Source organism: Chionomys nivalis, chromosome 16 (assembly GCF_950005125.1).
Source record: "Chionomys nivalis chromosome 16, mChiNiv1.1, whole genome shotgun sequence".
In the NCBI taxonomy this organism is placed as follows: Eukaryota; Metazoa; Chordata; class Mammalia; order Rodentia; family Cricetidae; genus Chionomys; species Chionomys nivalis.
Genome location: NC_080101.1, coordinates 57837228 through 57860790, shown reverse-complemented (window position 1 = coordinate 57860790; position 23563 = coordinate 57837228). Strand labels below are relative to the sequence as shown.

At 37.6% G+C, this 23563-nt stretch overlaps 1 protein-coding gene across 3 annotated transcripts in view; it reads right to left on the bottom strand.

Moving 5' to 3' along the window:
• Positions 1-23563, bottom strand: part of Pkia (cAMP-dependent protein kinase inhibitor alpha) — an 81099-nt gene that overhangs the window by 18737 nt on the left and 38799 nt on the right. The window contains exon 2 of one of the 3 annotated variants that reach the window (XM_057790979.1): positions 12748-12860. The exons of 1 other annotated variant lie outside the window; for it this stretch is intronic. The gene's annotated coding sequence lies outside the window, so the exon portion shown is untranslated. The remainder of the gene's footprint in view (positions 1-12747; positions 12861-23563) is intronic. One more of the 3 variants, XM_057790983.1, reaches the window with a different exon arrangement.

Genomic DNA, 23563 nt, shown 5'->3' with positions numbered 1-23563 from the left:
CTGTCCTGGAACTAGCTCTTCTAACCAGGCTGGCCTCGAACTCACAGAGATCCGCCTGCCTCTGCCTCCCGAGTGCTGGGATTAAAGGCGTGTGCCACCACTGCCCAGCTCCATTACTTATTTTGAGGACTGTCTTGATCATGTCTTATTCGGTGAATATAGTTCAATGTGGTCAATATGTTTTACAGTCTTTGATATTTCCAAGTTACTCTAACATAGCCTATAGGTCTTTAGGATCATTTTATATTTTCCCTCATCTGCCTTGAATCACCCATTTCCTTAAAGCTCCCTTTCTCTTAAATGGAGGGTTGTATTTAGAAACCAAGATTGGGGTATTACATGTGGTCATTGCTGTGGGGAAGAAGCTTTGAGACTTTCTCAACAGACAGATCTTTGAAATTATGTACATACATGCTATGAAAACACATATGCTTGGTCTCATATATTTTATGTCTGTTTGTTTCTTATCAATTTACATTGAAAAATAGAAACCATTTACCTGATAAAATGCAAAGATCCTATTTTTTAATATTACCAGTTGTGCTATCTGTTGGGATAATTCAGAGTGTTTCTGGCCATGCTATTTCTCATGTAGGAGAGTTTATCCTTCAAATGAAGGAACAACAAATCACTCGGTCCAGCTGTTTGTCATTTCAAGTAGTCCCCTTGTGGTATCTTATTCTTTCACATTTGGGTCCATTGGAACAGGACCCCAGATCTCAAACCCTTGTCTCCTATCCGGGATTGTCCCTGTAAAGAAATTATTCCTCAGTCTGGAGGTAAACTTCTCTAATGCCTACTCCTGGACCACAGTTCTCTATCTACCTCACTGTGAGTTTTATTTTGCTGTAATGTAAGCACATTAAAATGAAGATGATTATGGATCTGGAATTCATCCTTCCTGATTGGTCTGCTCATCCTTATCTCAGACTCCTAACTACAGTTTCCCACTGAAGCTTCTCTGAGAATCTCTTATATCAATGTGAACAAACACACTATAAAAGCACTTTACTTTTTTTTTTTGCTTCTAGTGCAGCAGTTCTCAACTTGTGCAATCAGATGACCTTTTCAAAAGGGTCAGCAAAGACCACTAGAAAACACAGATATTTGCATTACAATTCATAAACAGTAGCAAAATTACAGTTAGGAAGTATCAATGAAAATAATTTTATCGTTGAGGTTCACACAACATAAGTAGCTGTATTATAGGGGCACATCACCAGGAAGGCTGAGAACCACTGATTTAATGTGATGAAGGAGGTCCTGCTTGGTCATCTAAGTTGCTCTCTTCCTATACCACCACATCTGCCTATCACCTTCACTCTCATTTTCCCCATCTCTGTGACAATCCAACTGAGATGAAAAACCTTGATTTTTATCCTTAACATGCTACTATTCCAAAGTTCATACATCTGATTCATCAGCAGTTTGTAAAGACTCTAAATTCAACATCTAGCCTGAACCCATCTGCTTCTCACTAACTTCACTGAACCCCACGCCATTATTGCTCACCTAGAGCAATAAGCAGTATCAGTCATGATCTCCCACCTTCCTCACTTGCCTCCATATTTATCTTGAACTCTGTAACCAATATAAGATCCACAATAATCTAAAGAAACATGGAGACAGGCGATATCATAGTTCAAACATCTGTCTCTTATTAGAGTTAAAATACAAATTTTACAGCTTTTTTTCAATGTACATGTCCTCATTCAATGTTCTATCTTAGTTTCCAAATGCACTTGCCATTGCTTCCTTAAACCTAGTATTTTTCTTCTCAGAAAGTTTTTTTTTTTTTTTTAACATTACGATCTTTTCACTTGTTTTGGTTGAAGCTTAAAAGATCTATAAGTCACTGTTTTTTTTTTTCCTATTGCACATAATGGCTTTGTGGGAGCCTAGGTAGTTTGGATGCTCACCTTAATAGACCTGGATGGATGTGGGTGGTCCTTGGACCTCCCACAGGGCAGGGAAACCTGATAGCTCTTTGGGCTGAGGAGGGAGGAAGACTTGATTGGGGGGGGGGAATGGGAGGTGGTGGCGGGGAAGAGGCAGAAATCTTTAATAATTAAATAAATAAAAAATAAAAAAATCTATAAGTTCCAAGAAACTAGATTTCAAAGCATTTGCATTTTATTTTGTGCAGACATTTGGGATAAGACATTTTGCCTTTTATTTTGTGAAGACATTTGGGATAAGACATTTTGGGAAACTAAAGATATTATTCACACTTCTAGCAATTTGTCTCTTGGATAAATAAGAAATGTGAAGATAGGTCTCAAGCAAGAACTGCAAATGGTAAAATCCACGTGTTTTAAACAATGAACTTTGTGAGCTTATAGATATATTATATATATATCACGTAACTGACTGCTATCGTTGACCAGTGAGATGCATTGAAGACCACCTGATAGTTCATAGTATGGCTAAAAGGAAAGAGGATAAAGTGAAGATGGGTCCAGGTACCACTGCAAGCATTTTGACTAGTAATTATGCAGATATTCATGGATAACAATCAAATGACCTTATGTATTTTTTTTAACTTATTGGGTATTAAATATTTAGGTAAATATCAAGGAGAAATGTTAAGAACATTTTAGAGATATAAAAGCATCTGGTGGGGAAGTCTCTACAATATGTAACACTTGATAGATAGTCATAGCTTTTGACTGAATGAGGAAAAGTTTGTAAAGAAGGGAGGGTGTCAGCAGAAAGAATTAGATAAAATATTTACCTATTCATTAAGGAAGGATATCTATGCTTGTGGTAATCAGTGTTTCTCCACTGCCTGAGGAGTAAAATACAAAAAGAAAAAATAACCTACAATTAACCATATGGTTGATGTTGAATGGAAATGGATCATATTGAAGTAAATTGTATTTTTTCTTTTTTTGTTTTGTTTTTTAAGACAGGGTTTCTCTTTGTATCCCTAGCTGTCCTTGAACTAGCTCTTGTAGACCAGGCTGACCTCAAGCTCACAGAGATCTGCCTGTCTGTCTCCCAATTGCTGAGATTAAAGGTGTGTGCTACCACTACCTAACTGAATGTAAATGGTTTATATCAATTTTAACCCTAGTGGTACTCTATTAAGCATTGCACCTTACGTATTTACTTGCTGTTTTAACTTTCCATCTTTCTGTTTACAGTCAGTCCATTGTCAGACAGTGCTATGGTAACCTAATCCCACCTATGTGGGCTCCCTAGCTTGCCCCTTTCCTAATTACACTTATTTGTTGCACAAATTAAATCATATATCTATACCCTTTTAAGGTCTTTTACATAGGCCTACTAGAGAATTGTAGCAACCACCATATCCAATGACCCCACTCAGCAGGAATAAGCCAAATTAATCCTCATCCAAATTCCCTAAGGACACTCAAGGTTGCATCTTCAGAAGAAGATTGCTGATGACAACAGATAGAAAGACAGAAGGCAGTTTGTGATCTGAGTTCTTGATCAGTGTCCTTGGCCACAAGTAGGAAATGTACTTGGAGTTGTCCTAACTAGATATTAGAATTACCGTAAGTATTTGAGGGTTTGGTCCCCCCTATTGTTCCTCAATGAGTTTATGGTCTCAACTCTTAAAAGGATGATGTTGCTTATATTAGAAGCCTAGACAATTGAGGATGGATCCCTACCTTTCATTTCCCAGATAACACTAAAAAAATGTTCCTCCTTCAGATTTAAGTTTCTATGTGATAAATTGGTGATATCTGTGCTTTGTGGAGGTCCATTGGTCAAAGCTAAAATTCCTCCTGGTCAAAAGAAGAGGATCTAAATTTTACCTCTGGCCCTAGGTGAAGAGTTTACAATTTAAATTTCTAAAAATAGAATATATCATTTTCTTTTCCTTTTAAGAGTTAATCCTGTGGAGCCTATTAAATTGGCCAGGAGTTAACCCCAAGAAATACTCAACAAAAGACAAGCTAAGAACTAATTAGCTCCTTAATGAAAAATGTACCCATCCTTTGAAAAGCCCCTCCCTCAGCTGAGGGGGAGACTTCCAGACCTTTCTCACAAAGCACTGTGGGCCCTGTCTACTTTCTTCCATTATTCAGGAAAGTGTAAGACTTCCTTCCTTCCTTCCTTCCTTCCTTCCTTCCTTCCTTCCTTCCTTCCTTCCTTCCTTCCTTCCTTCCTTCCTTCCTTCCTTCCCTCCCTCCCTCCCTCCCTCCCTCCCTCCCTCCCTCCCGCCCTCCCTTCCTTTCTTCCTTCTTTTCTTCCTCCCATCTCTTCTTTCTCTCTCTCTTTCAGATGATGGTGAATCATAGATATGCACTCTGGGCTTTTACCCCATCTCTGAAGGTCTTTTCACCTATAGTGTGGCTGCTTGTCCATGATATGATGGCCTTCAGGTCTCAACCAATGAGTGCCTTCTTTCTTGGCTTCCCCACTCACAGTTGTAGCTGTCCCTCTTCTTCTTCTTCCTCTTTTGGTCAAGTGTTTGCTCTGATGCTTTTCTTTCAAACTCTATAAACTGAGCTCAAGTCTTCTTCTGAGTCTGCTTGAAAATTATTTTTATTAAGTAGGCTAAGAACCTGAGAACGGAAACTGTGGTTTCCAGCAGCAATTGGGGGACTCACCAAAGGAAAACAGGAAGTACTCCTCCACGAGAAAGGCGGCAATCAGTAGAGTGCGATGTTTTGAAAGTCAGTGAAACAATTGCATTGATGCTGGCATCATAGAAATCTATTTTCTAAACGTTCATTCTAAGATGTTTAGTGACCAAGATAAAGGGAACTGACTGCAGAGGCATGGGATTTGTAAACATTGCAAAAAGAGAGTTAACACTCAGGACAGAAACAAAATTCTATTTTCATTCTGTTTTTTTTAAAATTTTCTTTAAAAGTAATAAATAATTATATGATTTTACCCCTTCCTTTTCCTCCTTTCATTGCCTTCCTCGGACATTTCCACCTCTTTAACTCATGGTCTCTTATTTTAATTGATATTGTCTCACACACACACGAGAGGAGAGAGGGAGGGAGAGAGAAAATTACAAATATATTAAAACAAACTATTTAGTACATGTTACATGTATGTATATGATTTCAGGACTGCCTATTTGGCATTGGATAACCAATTAAGTGGTGCAACTCTGCAGAAAACTGTTTCTCCCTCTCACAGTATTCTTTGGTTGCCTGTAGTTCTTTGTTTATGAATGGGATCTTACAAGAATTTACCCTTCCATGTTAGCATGCCAATTGGTGAAAAACACCATTTTGAGTACAATGTCCATGTAAGAAATAGATACCTCATGCTTAGACATAATACTTGGTGTGTTTATTGCAGCTGCAGCATGCTTGTTGCAGTTGAAGATAAAGGTATCAGATGTTCAATATTAATATAAAATAAAAGAGAAAATATCTGTTTTCTAATAGATTTTTTCCATAGATTTCAAATATTCATGGGCTTAAAATATAACATTTCAAGCAGAATTTCTATGTCATCTTACCCATTTTAGAATCATTTAAGTTAAGTTGAATTCATATGGCTAACTTGAATTCATATTGCTAATTTGAATTCATATAGCTCATATTTCATGACAAAAGAACACAACTTGAATGTTCTGATACAGATCATTTCCTTCTTACCCACTCAAATGCTTTATTGAGCATTTGTTCTTGTTTTGATTTTCAGTTATATGTCATTACAAATCTTATGTTCTAAACCTCTGATATAGCTGTATCAGTGATCTTACAGTGTTGGAAATTATATCTTTCTGGCTCTAGACTCAAAAGCTATTAGGTGGTGGATTAGCTAAGTATCCTATATTTCTTATTCTCTGAAAGTGGGGACAACACAAGACTCGCCAAAGACTGTAGAGTATTGACATAGTGGCCTTATTACAAAGATTGGTGTTTTAAGTCATTCAGTAGAAATGCGACATCATTAAAGGAAATCATTAATGGTAAAATATATGTTGCATTATTTATAAAATTTAAGAATGAATTGTGAATTTCTTTTAAATAAAAGGATAACTTTTTTACTAATGTTTTTTAAGTTATTTACTTTTTTTTTTTTTGATTTTCAAGACAGGGGCTTCTTTGTAGCTTTGGTTCCTGTCCTGGAACTAGCTCTTCTAGACCAGGCTGGCCTCGAACTCACAGAGATCCGCCTGCCTCCGCCTCCCGAGTACTGGGATTAAAGGCGTGCGCCACCACCGCCCGGCTTAAGTTATTTACTTTTTAAAAAGAGTGACTTCTTTTTAACTTTTTAAAAAAGATTTATTTATTATGCATACAGTGTTCAGCCTGCATGGATGCCTGCATGCCAGAAGAGAGTGCCAGGCTTTATTACAGATGGTTGTTAGCCATGATGTGGTCACTGGGAATTGAACTCAGGACCTCTTATAGAGCAGCCAGTATGTTAACCACTGAGTCATCTCTCCAGCCCCAAATTATTAAAATTTTAAATTTTATTTTACATTCCAACCACGGTTCTCCCTCCATCCCTCCTTCTGTTACCCCTTGCTGATGTAGGATTTCCCTCTATATGCTATGAATATGTTTTTATTGACATTGTATAAAAAAGAAGCTGCTTTGGCCTATAGCAGGGCAGACTATAGCTAGGCTGGAAGAGATATAGAGTGAGAGTAGGTAGAGTCAGAGAGATCTCCTGAAGCTGCTGAAAGAGAAAGACGCCAGAATGCCAGAACCTTACTGGTAGGTCACAACCTTACGGTGATATACAGATTAATAGAAATTGGTTAATTCAAGAAATAAGAGTTAGCCAGAAATATGCCAAAGCCTTTGGTCAAGCAGTGTTGTAATTAATACAGTTTCTGTGTGATTATTTGGTTCTGGGCAGTCGGGAAATGAACAAGCAGTCTTTGAGTACACCTTGTCTTCTCCCAGTCCACCCCCATCCACTTTTCCCAAAAGCTAAGGTCTCCCATGGGAAGTCAACTAAGCCTGGCACAATAAATTGAGCCAGGACCAAGCCCCACCTCCCACAATAAGGCTGAACATGTCATCTCATCATAGGCGATAGGGTCCAGAAAGCTAGCTCATGCAGCAGGGATATAGATCCTGCTCTCATTGCCAGGGACCCCTCAGATAGTTAAAGTTACACAAATGTCTCCCATATGCAGAGGGCCTAGTTTAGTCTTGTGGAGGCTCCATGACTGTCAGTCTAGAGTTGATGCATTCCCACAAGCTTGGTTCAGCTATCTCTGTAGATTTTCCCATCAAGATCTTGACCTCCCTTGCTCACATATTCCCGATTCCCTCTCAACAGCTGGATTCCTGGAGCTTGGTTGTGGGTCTCTGCATTTGGTTCCATCAGTTACTGGATGGAAGGCTCTATGATGACAGTGTGGGTATTCACCCATCTGATTACAGGGGAAGGCCAGTTCAGGTACCCTCTCCACAATTGCTAGGAATCTTTGCTAAGGTCATCCTAAAAGGATAACTTTTACCAAAAAGATCTCACTATGTCAAATAAAAAATCCTGGAATTCCATGGCTCAGTAGTGTAACAATGCATGGCATTAGACTAAATATTTTAAGTGTGGTTAGGATTACTCATGGCTTGAATTTTGTTGAATTTACATTCAAATTAACACACACACATATAATGTATTAGCAATGTAGCCCATATATATGCATATATTTATGCTCTCTCTCTCTCTCTCTCTCTCTCTCTCTCTCTCTCTCACACACACACACACACACACACACACAGACACACACACAGGCTACAATGTCAGACATTATGGAGGACATTTCCATTACAGAAACTATGAGCAGAACTCACCTTCACCTTTAAAGATTTTTTTTCATATTTATTCCTGTACTATGAGAAAGTCTATTGTGATTAGGGAAGTCAAACTGTTATTATAAAAGGAGAACTGGTATTATCAAAAGGGCTGAAAATAAAATCAAGTTATAAAGTGTTATCATACTTTTACAAAAAAATTATAAGGAAAGAGACTGAAAATCATTTCCAGTTGTTGGAAAGCAAACTTATTTTGGAATAAGGTTGCACAAAGATATGCAAGACATTATTCAGAAAAAACTTGATTGAAAATTATGTGTAAAGGTAGATCCAGTTTCTGATGGAAATGTTATCTGTAATAGTGGAGGGTTTCTCAACCTTTATTATATTTAGTACAATTTAAATACAAATAATTGAAAGATCTTTTGTGGAGCTGCTAATTATGAGATTTACAGGAAAGATCAAGTGGCCAAGAATAGCCTAGATCTTCCTAACGGGCTTTAATGTGGCAGGATTTTAGCTTACTACATACACAAGTATAGCTCTATATTAAGCATTATGTGATGTGGCACTTGAGGGCAGTGAAATAAACACATTGAACAGAGTAGAGAGTCCAGAAACTGACTGTAATTTATATGGAATCAGCTAAGTCACAGAGAATTCTTTACAGTCATGAGGCTGTAGAGAGATGCATAATAAAGAGTCTGTGCTGCTCTTGCAGATGGCCAGATTTGAGTCCCAGTACCCCTGTCACCATACTCAGAACTACCTATAACTTCAGATGCAGGATCCCCAACACCTTCTACTGGCCTCAACGGGCATGATACTCATACACTCACTTGCACACACACAAACACAATTAAAACAAACTTAAACATTGCTAGAATGTGAATGAATTGTTCTTGAAAAGTTTGATGACTCATAAAAATGGATCAAACATGAATTACATTGCCAGGAGCCATCCCTGACAGTGGGCAGAACCCAACAAAGGATGTAAGGAGTTCATGAGGGAGTCAGCCAAGCCATGATGGTTGGGATAGTCTTGCAGCCTGACTGACTGGCAGCCAGAGAGTTCTTCTTTATTTATACAGAATTTAGTAAGCAGGGATACATTCATGTTGTTCCAAAACGTAGATTACATCATTTTTGTTTTTGGACATGTGTTTCACTTCCTTTGGCTCATCTTTTAGTCATCATTAATAAATGACAGAACAGTTATGATTTCCAATCATTTTCCCTCAAGTTTTGACATCACTGATACAAAGTTATCTTCCATGACCATTTTTACTCATCAACACCATAACCCAATTTTTAAGAATCAAGATGTATATGATAAACTTCTCTCAGGCTAGTTGCTTTTGTGACTGTAATAATATTAACCAAAATAAACTTCAAGCTTTGCTGGGCATACCACCATGTCCCAAGCATGGTCAGAGTGCCCAAGAAATATTCTCAGATAAAAGTTGTTGCAGTTATTATTCAAATTCTGGCATAATACAATATTTATATTTTATACCATTATGAAATACTTTTATCATCCTTCTACATCTTTCTTTGCCCATCAGTATAAGTCTCTGTGTAGCACAGAGGTAATTTTAGCTAATCTAACTTTGCTGTTGTATGTATCATGGATTGCCTTGGTATATAGTTGGAAGAGACTTGTAATATGAGCTGTGGCCGACTCCTCAAGCCCACCAAATCTTGTTGACCTTTTAAAGTTTACTTTATTTTGATTATCTTGTTCTTGAGTAAGTACAAGGTCAGATGTTTCAAAAATGTCTCAAAGGTTGTGTGTCACAACCTCCAAGGCATAAGGAAGGCCATCAAGTAGATAAGGGTATCTCTCTAATCTAAGGCAGGGGGAATAGTATGCTCAGGACTATCCTGGAGAAATTTAGAAATAGCATTCCTGGGAGAAGGCATAAATGATTCATAAGAAATTTTCCGTCAGTCCAGTATTTTCAAATTGTATAAATTTTAAAAGTCTCCCAAGTATGCAACAGGTGGGGATGAAAACCAGAGCGGGCATGGTGGCCATCATGTAGCTCAGCTTTGCTGGATCTTTGTCAAATGCCTGTGCTGGTTTTATGACTTCTGCCATTCCCATCAGATATGGTTGTGCAATCATATTGCATAGATTACTGTCTTGAAAAGAAAAATATACTAGAAGTTGGAGACTAAACCAAAAAATGGTATCTATATACCATAATACCAGAAAAGAACATTTTAATGTAAAAAGTTACAATTTGACTTCATTAAACTTAAGAGTGGCTATTTATCTCCACATATCCTTTTCCTACTAAAGACTGGCCTGGGTAAAGCTATTGTATCAAAGGTTATTAATTTATCTATATTTGAAAATAGTAAGAAGTAAATGAATAAAATAAAAATCTAAATATCAGTAGAAGATATTCCTGCTGCTCCAATATGAGAGTTCTGTCTTTGAAGAGGTACCTCAAGTTAGATAAGGTTGTAATGGCAAGGCATAATCTACCCTGAGTAGCTTTCAAAGGAGGATGTTCCCATAAAAGAGTCAAAGCCACAGACATCTATGGGACACAGAAACAGCTCTCAGACTGCTTTGTTTCTAGAGCTATTCTATGGAAAAAAAAACCTTTTATTTAAGTTAAAAGGTTTGTAAAGTTGGTTGAAGCAATACTAGTCAAGTATTGCAAATTAAAACTATCACCTCGTTTGAGAAACCCTGAATGAAACTATAGAGGAGAAAACTACACATACACACACACATACATACACCTCACATGCTTACAAGGGGATATTCACATAAATAATCATTAAGTCTTTTTAAAATAATGTCACAACAATGCCAACATTATCAACATGATGATGGACATGCACTCATCTCTACACAAGAAAATACTATAATGGTGGAAAAACAAAAATGTATGAATCTTAGAAATATAATATTGACTTAATAAGTAAAGAATATTATTTAAAATATAATGGTAATTCTATAAAGATAAAAATATCACCCATAAAATAAAAATAATTCATGGATGTTTATATGAAACCAAGAACAGCATTATTTCCATGGTGATGGAAGAAGCTTAAAGCAATGTCATACATTTGTGGTCTTCGTCCTAGTTTTTCACGTTGGAAAAGTTTGTATTGTTCTTACATTTCAAAAATTACATTTCCAAAATTAAATATTATACAAGACTGTTAAAAAACTCTCTAGACAGCAAGTGTTACCTTTAAGCCTTAATTCCTAGAGATAACCATCTCTACTCCAAAGACCACACACATTCACTTACAAATCTAAGTTTATAGAACTTTCTACATCGAAATTCTTCTGTAGGAGGATCTTAGTGTCATGATGAAACATTATACTTTTCAACATGTATCATCCTTACTTAAAGTGGCACGATTCTTTTGGCTATTCAGGAAGTTTAACAACATCAGAGAAGTACAACTTCTGTTACCAAGAGAATATAAGAAAGAAAGATGTGGAAATGTGTGGGAGGTAGACTTGAGATTGCTGACAAATGCACACAGAGCACAGCTCCAGCACCGTTAATGCCTGAGCTAGCGAATCAGTCATACTATTAGTAAACACATCTGAGCACCACCCAGCTGTCAAGGAATAAACTCCAGGGGAATATATTTCCATACATTTGGAATGAGTTTCAGTACGCTCTTTTAGACCATTCGTGTTTTAGTTTTTTTGTTAGCTGCAACCTATGAAATTTACATTTCTTTGATTGATTAAGCGGGTTTTTTTTCCCCCACCCTTTCCTGGGACCACAGAAGATAACAACAGCCTACATAAACATCATGGCTGCAGAACTATGGCTGTTCTAGCCATTGAAAAGAATGTAAAGCAGAATTTAGCTGATAGTTACTTTAAAATTATCCTTAAGAGGACCATTATAAAATGCTTTAAAAAGTAAGTTTCTTAAAGTAACATGGCTTAGGAGGTTATTACAGGAGTATTCTGCTCATATTTCAATCATCTGGTGTAAGTCTATGTGGGTGCTATGTTTACATGAATAGGATGTTATGTGATATTATTATAAAATTAATCTGAAACTGAGATAAACTGTCAATTACATCAGTTATGTAGATTAAAGCTTTTATATCACAGCTAATTATACAATAGACCTTGGCAAACATGGAGTCTGGGCTTCTTGTACAATTTGACTCAGTATCATCAGGATCAATCCATTCATTCAGTAGATTTTGCTCTGCATATTCCATGTTTCAGTTACAGTGATGGGTCCTAAGACTTCAGAAACCAACACATTATGCAACAACAGGGAGGATACCTTTTATTCCTTACTAACTTGTTTCGTTCACTCATTAAGCTATCTATCATTCATCAGGTGTCTTTGGAACGCAGACTAGAGGTTATGTATTAAGCTAAATTCTGAGTACTTAATTGCACATGAGAAAACTAGTCCTTGATTTTGACTCATAAAATATGAAGGCCTCTACCTTAAATTTCCATGTCAAATTGTAAGTGAAAAAGAAAATTGTGAATAAAATTCTGACAAATATAACTACACGAAACCACAGTCTTTCTTTGACATGTTCAATTCTCCCCTCTTCCAACTCCACTTCGCAACAAAACCAAGTGTGCATGGGCCCAGGGAAGAACCAACTCAATTTGCTTATGCAGCCAATTGAAACTATTCCTCACTTGATGTTCGCAGGGCCCCTAATTTTGATAAACAACTGAAGTGTCATGGAAACAACATATGAAAAAGATTTGTCTTCAGAGACAAGATGCAGTGGGCTAATGTACAAGTCTGCACTTGCAGCCTCCTGAGTCTGAAGCCCTGAGATTACTAAGTGCACATAGTAACAATGGGCTAAAAATAGAAAAAGTACCATGCTGTTATTGCATTTGCTTCCCTCCAAGGAACTCTCTGGTAAACACTGCCACTTCCAAGGGAATAAATTTAAAGCAAACTCCTCTTAGCTAGACACTCATCTTTTTCAAAGAGCTACTGAGAAACCTGTACACTTGGGATGATTGAATCTGTGATTTTTCCTTTGCCGTCCCTACCTGATTGGAAACCTTCTTGTCTTTAATTCATTTACTGCTTTTCTTTAAAGATAATCTTCAGATTCCTACCAGAAATTGCTTCTTGGGACCATCAGGCCTTGATATTCAGGAAGCTGAAAGGAAGATGTTAGGTGAAATATTAACAATCTGTACCTATAGATTCCACTGTCTCACCATTTTAAGTAAATACTCCCCATATCTTCTAATTTATAAAAAAGGTTATAATTTCAAGTAAATACACTATAATAAGAACACAGATTACAGTTTGACACTTCAAGCCAAACAAACAAAATGAGGACAAAGTAAGTTTTCTAATTATTTTTAAGTTTTATTTTATTTATTTCCATTTTCCTCTCGATTTTCTCTCAACAATCTTCATTTAGATTTTTATAAATTATTTTTACTAAATTTAATTTTTTACAAAATAAACATAAGAACCCATTGGAAGGGAATTTCACAGACACCTTTAATACTTTTTCAAGGCTTTTCACACATAAAAGTGTGTGTGTGCAGGTCTAGAGATTTTTGAAATAGGATGGTAGAGACAAAATAAATCCATTAATTATTAGTTTTCAAGGTCAGTGGATATTAGGGTGAGTAGAAACAAGTGGAACGTTAAGGTCTTGAGGTCAACATTGTAAAGTAATAATAGCAATTTCCTGATGAGTAATGGAGTAGGTTTCTTAAATTAGAGCCACACCTGTTAGCTACTATCTGCCCAGAAATTTCAAACCTCCATGAGTAGAAAACAAGTGATATTATTCTACTTTGTTCTACCCACATGTCATTCCAATGACAATTGTTATTTTGTAAATTCATGCTGGTTTTGATTTGAAATCAGTATGGTTTACAAAGAATGACGTATCTTATGCCATCCCTTTGCAATACTATAATTTATGGACCTATAAGAGGCACTGGACTACTAGGCCAAAAAGAGTCTGGGATTTCTTAGTGTGAGTCCATCCAGGAGCTGAATCTGAGATGAGACATGAAACACAAACTGTCTATGGAGTAGGTTATCCAGCCAATGTAAAGAGCAGAGTAGGGAACTGGAGATAGGGCCTGGAAGAAAGCAAAGAGAGCCATGGTTCTGAATGAGTTCTGGATGAGTTATGCCTGAAGATACCTGTTAGTCCTTCAGAGGTGTTCTGAGACTCTGTAGAATACAGCTCATTGTTATCCACATAAAAGGGTGAGAAAGCTGATATGCATATATCCCAAATTGTCTCTCTAATTGGTTTAAAACCCCATTAGGAAACATTAACTGCTAAGCTTTCTAGACTTATCTCAAAAGGCAATTACGTGTAGCATTATGATGCAATGGCTATATATCGAAAGGGCATATAGTAGGAGATGTGGTAGCGACATCACGGCATCAAAATGCCTTGGGATGGACTCTTGTGCAGAATGGATAACCTTACATCCCAAATCAATGTTTTTCTTCTGAGGTATTAAGACATTGATATCAGTAAAAATTTCCTCTTTTTAACCAAGTGTAGAATCCCAATACCCTAATGTTTTAGAAAGTTATTAATGAGAGAATCATTGTGAGGAAATTGAAATACAATTTTAATTTGACCATTCATGTTTAATTTGCATTTGCTAACCCTCTCCCTGCTGTATCTGCCAGATGTTTAGTTACAAGGTGCTTTCATAGTCAGTATTTTAATTTCATCTATTGAAGACCAAATGTAAATCCATAATTATGGAAAATTATCATGAAGTGCATTGAACAGCTCTAATTTTAATTCATGTATTTGCTATAAATTTGTAGAATATAAGGAAAGTTAACAGATCTTCTCGTACAAGGCAGTCTTGGATAGCATGTGAATTGGGAAGGAAGAATGGGTTTCTGAGGCCAAGGAAAGCGAAATGTATGATGACAGGAGAAATAAAAATACCTGGTCCAGGGCATAAAGGAATGCTATCATAAGAGGTATAATGATTGTCCAGAAGGGTGTGAAAGGGAGCATGATGCAAAGACACCAGAGGATAATGAATGACTTATGCCTATGGCACAAAAATGTTGAGATGGAATTCTCAAGATTGTACTCATCCATTGATTAATTTTTAACTGGAACTATGAAGTTACACTAGATAAAAGTTGATTTTTATATGACAACTGTGCATCAAAGATCTGTGTGCAATTTAGAAAAATTACTGTTAATTTGAAAATTAATTTTATAGTGGAATTGTTTTCAAAATGTGGTTGCAATCTTGTACCTAGGAAAAGAAGCTAATAGCACATTACCAAAAGTCAAACAAGGTCAAATTAGAAATAAAGTTATAATTGAAAATTCCCTTCATTCATCTTTCTCCCCTTCCTTCCTCCTCTTTCTTCCTTGCTTCTTTTCCCTCCCTCTCTTCCTTCCCTCTTTCCTTTCTTTCTCCATTTGCTTCTGTAGCAGGGCAAACCCAAGCTGGTTACAAATATTTTAGATTTCCAGGGATGACCATATCTGCTTCTACCTCCCAAGTAAGTGCTGGGATTACGGAAATGAGCCACTACTTCTGGTTTTATGTGCTTCGTGCTAGGTGATCTGTCTAGGAAGCTGCATCCCTACCCTTTTTCTTTTTTTTTTTCATTTCAATGCTTCAAATTCATTACGTAAACACCTCAGGCCTATGGAGTTTCAGATTTGAGATCCGTGGTTATTTGAATTGATAAAATGTGTGATTTCTGTCTGTTTTCTACATTTTACCATTGTCTTTTCTACCTAGAAATTTTAACAGTTATGTCTGATAGCAATTATTTTACTTGGGCTATTTGGGGTTCACTCGGGTTCCTGAGTCTCTAGGTTTGTTTCTTCTGGCAATCTGCACACTTGGTTCACTATTTCTTCAAGCTTTTTGCATCTCACTTGTTCCCTTTTCAAACTAAGAATTTGATGACATAAATAATAGCACTTTCACACTGTTCCAATGGCCTCTGAGATTATGAGACCCTGGTCTATTTTTCTCATTGGTTTCAGTTGTGGTTAATTATATTTTTTTCCAAAAGTATGATATATTGATAATGTGTAATCTATGTCTGTCATTTCCACTGGGCTTTATTCTTAATAGTTTTAATTTTTGCTTGTATTTTCTTTTTTAATGTATTTCAAGAAATGCATATTTAAATATCTATCAGATAATTATTTAGCCTATTTATTGTAAGTCCAACCTCAGTTTACTTGGCAATCAGATTTTCATGATTTCCTGGTTGGAGGTATGATAGAGTGATTTTTAATTGTATTTCGAAGAAATTCTGAGTACTGCACGATCCTGAATTCTGCTTTATCTTCTTCCTACTTTTTTGCTTTGTTTTGTTTTGGTTTTGGATTTTTATCCAGCCATTACTCTACATTGAGTAATTGTGTCCTGGCTGACTGGGAAAGAATATAGAGATTTTTAATGGGTTCTATTGACATCAACCCAAAGAAAGTTGAGCAATTAATCACATTAACTGTCTACATGGAAGAGAAGTTCAGCTTGCCCTTTGGCCTTGATGTCATCTCTTTAAATGTGGTGGAGCCACATGCAAACTTGCTTTGTATTCAAGTGGAAGTAAAAGTTAAAATTCTTAATAGGACTCCCGATAGAGAAGAGAGACATGAAGTATTAGCTATGCTTTTCCACAACAGTTTGTTACATTTGGAGTCTACCTGTGTGTGGAGGTTCAGTCTCAAATAGGATCCCACTCACAACATGTATGCGGTTATAATGTAGGGTCTACTATTTTTAACTTGGAATATCTTGCCTTGGACACAAAGCAGAAACGATGCTAAGCTTCTTGTTCGACTGTATGACTGTGTGGTGTGTCCTGAGTTAAATGGCCACATCTGCTCTATTCTTTAATGCCTTTCCATCCCGCTGAATGCTGGAGAGAAGAAAGTTCGCTAGGCAGTGTACTGGACTGAAATAACCCTGATAGGGAGTTGGACTGTGTTGGCTGCTTAGGTAGGAAAGAGGTGTCCTGGAATATAGAATCATCTACTTAATTGATGTCACTGAAGTAGAAGCACGTAAATGGTGGACAGTTTTGCCTTATTATTTTGTTGGAATGGTAAAAGCATTGTCAAACAGTTACAGGTGTTAACAACCCCTGCTTATAAACTTTAGCTATGAGGAAGACATTTGTCTTAAGCCTTTCTTTTATTTGTGATCAGCAAAACCTATAAAACCCTTTCTGGGATATAGAGAAAGCAATAAGAAAATATGAACAATTTAATGCCATATCACTCTGCAAGTCTCAAGGTCCTGAGTAATCTGCACCTTGCAGTGTCTCTTATTTAATAAGTTTGGGATTTAGTGAGAAACACCTGGAAAATGTGGTTTCTTTGGTTCAAACCACAAATCTAGGGTTGTACTTATGTAAAGAAGTTCTGCTTTTTATTCATAAGCTGAAGTTCAGTAATATACAATGTATCCTCTAGGAATTACTGTGCTAGATATGATTAAATATTCTGTTGAAGCTCAAATGTAAACAGAACAGTCTATGTGGTTATCTTTCTGCTTAGTCAATGGATCTTTAGAAGCATCAACACTTCAGTGGCCATGAGCACAATGTAATTAGTGCAGATATCTTAATGCATCTCATTCCCTTTGCAAGGAGGAACTTGAGATTCTTGAAGAAATGGTCAATTCTACAATAAACAGACTGTAGTAAGAAATATAAAAGGTGATGTTGGCATTTTGCAATGTAAAAAATTTTAAAAGTGATTTAAAAAATGTAACTAACTGGGTGATTGCTCAGAGGTAAAGCATTGGCCATATAAACATGAAGACCCAATTTTCAATCTCTAGAACTCATGTAAACCCACCTCAGTACATGTGTATGTTGTCTTTTAACTTCTATCCTGAGATGCCAGGCAGAGACAGAATTTCCAGAACCCAGAAGTAACAAAAGATTATCTTAGACAGTGTGGATGATAAGTCCGATTCTCAGTTTTCCTCTGACCTTTCTACATGCTCAGTGGTGTGCATATATCTACACTCACACATGAACAAACACACACTGATGCATTTATAGCATGTGTCAATTGAATTGAAAGAGGTTAGTACTGCCAAGCCTGATCAAATTAGCAAAAGAAATACAGTAATTATAGATTATAGCTAAAACTATAAAAAAACTACCACCAGTTCTCATCTGTGTGAACAGGTGATTAAATTGATTAAATAAAAATAGTAAGTGGGAAAACACACAAATCCATAATGCTGAAGAAGTCCAAAGCTACTTAACTCTCCATATAGAAAACATAACTCCCCACTGCTTACCATTCCATTAGTCAAAGAGTGAGCACAGTGACTTACTTCCTAATGTGTGTTTCATAGAAAAAACCAATATAACCATTAAGGAGAAACTTGGCAATAACTGCTTCAGATCAGTGATCAAGGTCATGCACCCACAGCAGTTACACTGTGATGGTAGTATGTATCCTTGGCTTTCTGTGACAATCTTCCTTTATCTCAGCAGTCTTTCTCCTTAAAAGCATAGTTTATTAGTTACTCTTCTATCATTTTAATAAAACACGATAGCCAAGGCAATTCACAGGATGAGAAATTTATTTGGGGCTTATTGTTCCAAAGGGACAAGAGCTAATCACCATCAGGGTGGGGAGCATGGCAACAGGCATTCAGGCGTGTCATGGACTAGCAGCTGAGATCTAATGTCTCACTCACAAACAGGAAGCAAAAACAGCTAACTGGAAATAGCTAGAGTCTTTTCAAACTCCAAAGTTTGCCTCAGGGAAAACACTTCCTCCAACAGGGTCACATCTTTTAATCTTCTCCAAACAGACACCAAATACTAACCAAGTAGCAAATGTCCAAGTCTTATGGAGCACATCTCAAACTGTCACATAGTATTCCATCTTATCATAAGGAAACTATCCCACAATTCCAGGGGTGAAGTAGCATGTGTAGTCTTCTACTAACTTCTGTCCTGAAATATCCAATCATCATTGTCCAAAGTTTTCAGTCTTTAAACAAGGTAAGTCTAAGAAAATGCAACAACTAATAGGAGACGGGGAGCCATGAGGATTAGTGCTGCACAATGCTCAAGAGATGGATGGAGCAACCCCCACAGATGATAGCATTGACATGTGGCTGTAATCTTATAGTCTTGGTATTCTTGTAACAGCTGTGGTGCAGGAGAATTGTCTGTATTCTGTCAATCATGTATTTTAATAAAACGCTGACTAGCCAGGCAGGAAGTATAGGCAGGTCAACCAGACAGGAAGTAGAGGCAGGGCGATGAGAACAGGAGAATGCTGGAAAGGAGAAAGCCCACTCCTGCCCAGACTTCGAAGAACCAGCATGTGATCTGCTCTGCTTTGAAAGGTACTGAGCCACTTGGCTAACATAGATCAGAATATGGGTTAATATAAGTGATAAGAGCTAATAAGTAACCTGAGCTATGGGCCAATCAGTTTATAACTTATGGAGGTCTCTGTGTGATTTTCTTTGGGACTTGCCAGCTGTGGGGTACGGGGCGGGACAGAAACCCCAACAAGCAGGCCTCCTCATGTTACACAGCTGTGTCATTTTCTACTAAGTAGATAAAAATTTACTAAATTACTTTCTTGTTGATGAAAAGCACATTTAAGATTTTGTTATGAGTCATATGACAATGGACACCTTTAATGATTTAATAATTTTTCAACTTAATCTATTCATTACACTAGATTTTCAGAATTAGAATTACTTTGTGAAATGCTGTGTAAATTTTCATTATTTTAGACATTGCCAAACTGCTTTGGAAGTACTCATCTCAAACTGACTTACAAAGATGAGATACTATCATTTTTGATAAATTCATAAGCTAGAACTTCATATTCTATATTTTTGAATTTTTAATAACTATAGAGATTAAACATCATATAAACACTTATTCAAAATACTAACTGTATTTCCATTTGGAAAAATTGTCTTTTCTCTCTTTTTACCCCATCTCTTTGTGAGGTCTTCCCTGGTATCTGCAGAGAAACTAATGGCAAATTGATCATTCAATGAATGAATAATTTTCTGCCTCAGATAGGCTTTCAAGCCAGCAACTTCCATTCTGACTCACTGCTTAGCTTTCTCTCATTGCTTTCAATGTTTATTAAAAAATAAAGCTTTCACACTGTCTTCACATTTCCCTTTGTCCTTGTTACTTTTCCTCTCTCAAATAATGAGTGACCTCAGCTCTTATCCAGGAAAGCAAAGGAGAAAGAGAAAACAGAAGCCAGTAAATGACCCACTGTTAAAACTTCTCAACACCTGCCCTGGCCTTTGGACTCTCCTCCACTGTCAGAGCTGACATTAAAGGTTATCTCCACTGAACATGATGTGCTTTCCATTTCTTTCACCTCCCTGAGGATAGCACAGTTCTTTCTGCACCTTACCTATGCCTTGTGAATTAGTCTCAGCAAAACTCATTTCTTCTAAATGAATAACTCCTCTCTATGTATTAAAAATGACGCAAGCAACATGAAGCTTTCTCCTCCTCCGCCTGGAGCAGCCTTTGCTTTTCACAGCTGTGCCTCTTGAGATGCTCTGCATGCATTGCCTCCCAGTCCTCACATCCCATTTACTCTACAGTGCGCCTCCATCTGCTTCTCCACCCCAGGCATCTCTACAGTGCTCTGAAATCCATTTGCGAAGGTCACCAGGGATCTTGTGTGACCCCAGTCAGTAAAAACGTTCTATGCTCACATGCTGGGCTTGTTGTTTCTTAAAAAAAGAAAGCAAACAAAATCCCAAATGTTATTGTGCTTTTATGCTTTCATACCTTAATTATGTACCTCAGCATTTTTTTTTTTTTTTTTTGCTTAATCTGTCTTTGTTGAATGGAGCTGTGGGCTGTGTTCATGCCGCCCCAGCTCCTGGTCGCATGGCTAGCTTATGCCCCAAAATAATTACACGGAAACTGTATTCTTTTGAACACTGCCTGGCCCATTAGTTCCAGCCTCTTATTGGTTAGCTCTTACATATTGATCTAACCCATTTCTAATATTCTGTGTAGTACCACGAGCTGGCTTACCAGGAAAGATCTTAACCTGCGTCTGTCTGGAGTGGGAGAATCATGGCGACTCCTGACTCGGCTCCTTTCTCCCAGCATTCTGTCTGTTTACTCCACCCACCTAAGGGCTGGCCTATAAATGGGCCAAGGCAGTTTCTTTATTAAATGAAAGTAATTCCTCCATCATGTCTTAATCTGAGTTCTAAACATTCTCCTAGCTTCATTTACTTTCAATGGAATATATGACTCTGTGAAAGATTATTCTTTTGTTGTTGTTGCTTGTTTTGCTTTTTCGAGACACTGTTTCTCTGTGTAACAGCTCTGGCTGTCCTGCAACTCACTTTGTAGGGTTGGCCTCAGACTCACTGAGATCTGCCTGTCTCTGCCTCCTGTGCGCTGGGAAAGAGTATTCTTAACATTTAATTCCCATCACAGTAATGCTAGAGGCAGTAATTTTGTAATATTTGTCAGGCACCAGACACTAATATAAGAACTTCATGTTCCATAAGGTGTTTATTCTTCTCATAATTCTGTCTTGTTATTTTCACATCCCAGATGAGGAAACTGAGGCTTTAAAAACTGAAGTATAATTTCTCAAAGGTCACATGACTAGTGTTTGCTGTTCGCTCTCGACAGCATTAATGCTGGATTTTTGAAATGGTAAGAAAAAGTATGTCTTAAGGGAGTAAAATTAGTCAGTGCAGTAAATATTTTATGAAAAAGTACTGTATGTTTGCCAGAGCTGAGAACAGGGCACAGAGAAAACAATGATAAGAGGAACTCTTCTCGGAAGAGCCAGGAATTGTGATAAAGGGAATCATTTATTATCTTATTTTACATTAACTATTCAGTAACCTATGAGAAATGAATTTGTGTTATCCCATTTTACAGATAAAGACATTTTAAAAGGGTTTAAGTGATTTCCTATTGGCCAGACAGGAAATCAGGACTGTAGGAAGCATTCTGACTCACAAGTTCAACTAAAAGAGACAGGTCTTAGCTCCCACAAAGCCAGTTCATGTATTAGGATCGAAACCTAGTGCCATTGTCCTTGGCTTCTCATCAGCCTTCATTGTCCGCCATGCTCAGAGAGTCCAGTTTCAACCCATGCTGATTCAGTCCCAGACGAGCTGGCCTTGGTGGGCTCCCAATAAATCAGATCCACTGTCATAGTGGGTGGGTGCATCCCTCGTGGTCCTGATTTCCTTGCTCATGTTCTCCCTCCACCTTCCTGGACGTAGATAGAAGACCTTCGTCTTCCCGCAGGGCAGAGAATTTGGATTGCTCTTCAGTATCGAGAGGGAGGGGGAATGGTGTGGGGGGTGGAGAAGAGGAGTGGGGATAGGGGGAGGGGAGTAGGGGGAGGGGGGAATATTTGGGAGGAGGGGAGGGAAATGGGAAACGGGGATCAGGTGGAAATATTAATTAAAAAAGAATAAAAAAAAGAGACAGGTCTCTTTTTATTATTATATTTATTTATTTATTAAAAATTTCCACCTTCTCCCATTTCCCTCCCATTCCCCCACCCCCTCCCTCTCCAGTCCTAAAAGCAGTCAGGGTTTCCTGCCCTGTGGGAAGTCCAAGGTCCTCTCCCCTCCATCCAGGTCTAGGAAGGTGAGCATCCAAACAGACTAGGCTCTTACAAGGCCAGTCCATGCAGTAGAATCAAAACCCAGTGCCATTGTCCTTGGCTTCCAAGTCAGCCCTCATTGTCAGCCACATTCATAGAGTCAAGTTTGATCAAATGCTCCATCTGGTTATGTCTTATGATCTCAAGAAGAAGCCTACTTGTGGAGTTGAAAATTGTATGTAAATAGGTTCAAGGGACAAGGTCACCTTGCCCATGCAGAGTGCATGGTAAATGTTGAGTTCATGTGCAATACTCTTGGTCTGGAAGGACCCACACCAATGGAAGGAACCACATCTTTTGATATGGGAGGGTAATGTTACCCCTGGGATGATGGTCCTGGATGTGAAAAGAAAGCAGGCTCAGCAAACCTAGCAATCTACTAGGTGGCACTCCTCCATCAGCTCATTGGTTCCTTCCTCCAGTTCCCGTCCTGAGCTGACTAGACCACGAACTGCAAGTTGTAAGATGACATGCACCCTGTTCTCCCCAAAAATGATGTTGCTCATGGTGTTTCAGCACAGCAAAGGGAGCTCAGACAGAAACCAGTTGGTACTGGCTTACTCTTATATAGAGAATTAAACCTTAGCAAATACTAGGTCCTGAGAGACTTAGAGCATACACAATGTCTTTCAAAGTTTGTGATACTTTTGACTAATTTTTCTTATTAGTCCTGAGAATTCTATTTACTTCATATAAACATGAGGTACAGGGCAGCAGAAGTATGTTTGGGACCTTATGAGAAATTGTTGGAAATTCTAACTTAATCCCAAGACAAAGTTCACTTAAAGATTTGTTTTTTGAGCGTCTAGACAGTAATTCACACAATTCACAAAACTGAGCATTTTAACACAATATAATTCAAGATATTTCTATTCTACATGGTGCTTCCCTGTAGAAAAATGACTGTAAAAAAATAAGCGCTGTCTGTTTTTTAGAATCAGACCATTATGTTTCTAAGAGATCAGAAAAGTTCCTCTGTACAGTAAAGACCATGCATACAGTAGTCTTGAATCTACAGTGCTTCTTGATATTGTGCAGTGTGACACCATGCATGGTGCATGCCTTGTGCATACATGTGTTCAGAGCCAAGCCTGTAGTGGTTCCCTGAGGTGAAACACAGGAAAGTACTGCCAAAAACATTTGGGATTCATTGAAGCTTTGATTTTGAATTCAATTTTAAGTGTTGTTCATTTTTAAATCTC